Consider the following 4,759-nt stretch of genomic DNA (forward strand, 5'->3'; position numbering starts at 1 on the left):
TGTAAAAAGAAGGAGAGCAACAGGTGTTCATATCCTAAAATGGTTGGGAAGGAAGTGCAGGTGCACAGCTCCTGGGAGAATCCAGAAGAATGTAGGTTTGAGCTGGCTCACTCCAAGATTGCCCAGATATATGCAGAAGTAGTGCCAGGATTCTTATTTCTTAATTAGAAATGTCATAGATGAAAAGGAAGAAATGCTCGGATTGATGTTGGAATTGTAATGAAGTTTACAGAACAAAAGATTGAGAATACAGCAGTGTGTATGCCTGACCAATATATCACAGATCTCCAACACAAAATGAAACAATAAACATCCAAATTACCAGCAAAAAGAAGGACAGAATTCAGGAACAGCAAGAGCCAAACTGCCTGGCAAATTGTTCTTACCTGTATGGCTCCTGGCAATGTGGGGCAGGAAGGAAATTTGTGCCCAAAGATAGACAAAGAGTGGGGCTTTTTTATATAGAATATTTTTTGTGTAAAGCATTGTACATTGCAAGAGGAAAAAAAATGTCTTTAAATCTCTGATTTTTTTAACACTCTCTCTATGTTCTTTCAAGTCAAATTGAAAGAGGCGGGTGGTGGATTTGGGTTTCTGTGTTGTGACACAATAATGAGAATAATAGTTGCTCATTCCAGAATTCATCCTTTTTCTTTCAAATAGCCCTCTCCCTGTCTCTTACACCTGGCCTGTTCCCATTGCTTGAGGGCTGATGTCAACTCATGTGTCTCCCTGAGGAGCCCTCTCAGAACACACTAGCCTTCCATTTAATCTACTCTGGCAGCCCAATACTTAGGGTGACTTTGATCACACAGCCTACTGTGGTTGCACACACTGACACAATAAAGCTGTTACTGTGGGTCTTGCTCTCATTTCCCATGGAGCTTCAATGACCAGCTCCTCAAACAGCTCATCAAGCTAGAGAACACTTTATCCTTTTCTGTGTTATCACGTCGTTGCCTCTTCTCTCCCACAAACCAGCTTCTTCCGAAGCAGGATCCTTGATTGTGGTTAGACATTAAAATATTATATTTTAATAAAATATTAAATAGACTTTAAAATATTAAGATTGATTAGACTTTCAAGGTTGCATTATTATGAACCGACCTGATACCTATATGTTATGCATGTAATTATGACAGCCTAAATTTACAGGAGCCATTTTCAAGTTGTGCATGCGTTTATATTTATCTCCCCCTGAGTATAACAAGCTGCCCATCATGGGTGATAATAGATTTTACTGGTTAGTTCTGGAATCTATTGGCATAGAACATGTTGTGGTTTGAGTGAGAAATGTCCCCCATAAGCTCCCATATTTGAACATTTTTTCCCAAACAGGTGGTGCTGTTTGAAGTGGTTGCCGGACCTTTAGGAGGCAGAGAATTGCTGGAGGAAGTGGACACTGAAGATAGGCTCTAAGAATCTATAGACTCACCCGACTTCCTGATCTCTCTCTGCTTCTTAATTGTTAATGCAATGTGGCCAGCGAGCCTCAGACTCCTGTTGCTCTGCCATTTCAATAGCTATTGAAACAATCCCTCTGAAATGCTGGGCAAAATAAAACTTTCTCTCCCTTAAGTTCTTTTTGTGTTGATGTTTTTTGCTTGCTTGTTTATTTGCCACAATGTTTTGCATAGCAGATGGAATGAAACCATTACATTTTGTAAGTCCATACCTGAGATTAAAACAAAAACAACCCTCAGAAGGACAGATGCCCAAGGATGAAAGAATATTTAACATATTGAAATAGCATTTCATTTCCTTTCTCTCAAGATCATTAAAGATTCTGTTTAAGAAAGGAAAAACCAATCACACAGGGTCACCTAAAATGTAGTGACTCCTGCCAAGTAACACAGTCTTAATCCTTAGAATTTGTAAATACACAGTACAGCAGGAAACCACACCATAAAAGTGATATATCCAAGTTTTAGCTTCCACTGAGAGGGATCATAATTTAAAAATATTACTTTGCAAATAGAAGCTTAAGATTCACAAAAATGTGTCATCTCAGGATAAGATGGTCTTTAAATTCAATGGCAAACCTCTGTATCAAAAGAGACACAGGAAAACAGTGGTGTGCTCACAAAACAATGGAAACAGTAAGAGAACTGATACATACTGAGGAATATCAAAAGCCAACTTTCCTAGCACATCTTGAGGAAGTAGGGTCCCCACCAACACATTTATTCCAGATCCTGAGAATAAACATCAACCCCTTTCAAGTATTTGTTTTATTAGAAAATTTTATACCAGTCCTTGGAATTAATACATTGGACAAAGGGTTGGTTTGGGAAGTCCTTCTGTCTATGTTTGCTTTTATTGGTTAATGAATAATGTTGTTTCAGACAGTAGCTTAGCAGAATAGACCTAGGTGGTAAAAGTAAACAATGATAGGAGAAACAGGGTAGGGTCAGTGAGAAGCCAAATAGACACCACCATGGAAGAACACCTTCTCTGGAGTTGCCAAAAATTTGTTGGTAAGACATGAAATACTGGTGATACAGATAAATGCAAATAGGTTTGTTTAGAATAAGGGAGGAATCTAGAAATACGTTTAAGCTATTGGCCAAACAGTGTTGTGAATAATATAGGTTTTATGTGATTATTTCAAGTCAAGGTGGTCAGGAAACTAACTAATGAGTGGCCTCCACCAACAAAGGGTATTGCAGATTCATTGACTATCCTGAGATGGCTTGTCTGGGTAAAACCTATGATGTATGAATAAATTGGCTACACACCAGAGATATGGAACTAACAATAGACAAAGTCTAACTAGGTGAACCAATGAATAATTTTTGGGTTACTTACAGGAAAATTGGTGAGCGAGAACTTACAGTAGAAATGACTCAATAGCAGTTGGTTCAACAAAGCCCAACCCAGCATGGTTAATAGTTCACTAAGGCTGAGAACCTGAAATTCACTGTGCAGCCTTGAGGCAGATCAGTGATCTGAAGAGTGTTTTTTTTTAATCTTTGGCTCAGTTGATCTGAGCCTCATCTGAGCATCTCTATTTGTCTGTGATGATTGCTCGGTTATATATTTACTGCCAATATACTGTTTGGAGGACCTTGCCTTGTTAATCTACTCAGGTTATCAAACTCTCTATAGCTAATTTGAGTTGTTTGCTTCCTATCTAAGTAGCTTTCCTGCAGGATAGAGTCTATCAACCAAAACTACATATTGGCATTAAAGAACTTTATATGTGGAGATGGAAGGGTCAGAGTCAGATAAGAAAGTAAAATTATGGGTTCACACAGGAGAGATAAAAGAAAAGGAGAGGGAGTATGAGAGCACTACCCTGTAGGATTTCAAAATGGAAGAGGAGACCTGAGCTAAGTAGGAAACAGCCACAGCATTTTCCATAGTCACTACTCCTGTTTAGGCCACAAAATCTCCAAGCAGCTCGCCCAAGCATTGGAAGTTTCTACTCTGAGAGGGCCAGCTAGATTGTGGCACAGATGACCTTTTTCCCTGGAGTTATCCTCACCATTGGCAGAAGGAGGCATATCTCCCTAGAGTCTCAACAAAAAGTCTCACTGATGTAACAAACGGCTTATGAAGGACCCTTGGGGAAGATTCAAAACTAACATAATTAGGAAAAAATGCATCTTCCATGATGTTATGATGTCAGTCTACACTGTCACATCTGCCTTTCATCTGATCATATGAACAGGATGCTTGCTGCTGGGGGAAGCATCTCAACTGGCGTTGTAATACCAGGGCATCAAAATGTCCTCTTTGCTCGTCTTCTCCCCCAGAGGAGTCTCTATCTCAGGTACAGTGCATTGAACCACTTGCAGGAATAATAAAAACAGATAGAGCATCCAGCGTGAGATATGACATACATGGCCACAATCACATTGGCAGCAACAAGAAACAGATGAAGAATTCTGAGCATCAATGGAAGCTGAAGACGTAATACCAAAGCTAAGACATGTAACACCATGGGGAGTTGCAGAGTTCCAGAGAATATATTCAGTTACATTCTGGAAGAAGCTAAGACTGCAAAAGATGGCTTTCCTAATCAGAAAGTAGAAAAACTGAGACTATGCGAAATGTAGGCAGTGATGAGACAAAGGTGGTAACTGAAAATGAAGAACCCCATGTCCCAATTCCAGGAAGATAATGAAAGCATTTTTAGAGGTTAATGAGCCACAAATCCTGGCAGTCAAAGCTCAGGAGATGGAATGCCATTTCAATCCCATGTAATGAATCTCTGCCTTAAGCATCTAAAATGATGTATCTCTGCCTTGAGCATCTGGAGCAATATTTCTTTGCCTTAAGCATCTATAACAATGCATATCTGCCTTGAGCATCTGCTGTCATGCCCCTCTAAAATGAGCAGAAATTAACATCTGCTTTGAAATGCAATATACTACTGGGATAGACCAACCATAGCATGCTACTCTGGATGTACACTTTTATATATTTACACCCTAAATTTGATATCAAGACCTGAGCCCAAACAGACTTCACAGTTCGCCGTTTCTCCATGCTGTGATAATTCAGTAGCCCTCTGGACACATCCACCAGGAGTCTTGAGGAGAGGAAGCAAAGGCATTCATGTTTGAATGTCTCTCATCTCAATATCCCCAACATTTCTTTTAAAGTCATACCATTCCCTTTTCTGATTCAGAATATTATCTCAGAGCTCAATACTTTTTAACCAACTGTCTTGTTCTTCAGCCATGGCTCAGTCAGTAAGGTGCTTTCCGTACAAATGAAGAACATAAGCATCTTCAACAAATTGTGCTGGCAA

Source organism: Chionomys nivalis, unplaced genomic scaffold (assembly GCF_950005125.1).
Source record: "Chionomys nivalis unplaced genomic scaffold, mChiNiv1.1 scaffold_28, whole genome shotgun sequence".
NCBI classification, from domain to species: domain Eukaryota; kingdom Metazoa; phylum Chordata; class Mammalia; order Rodentia; family Cricetidae; genus Chionomys; species Chionomys nivalis.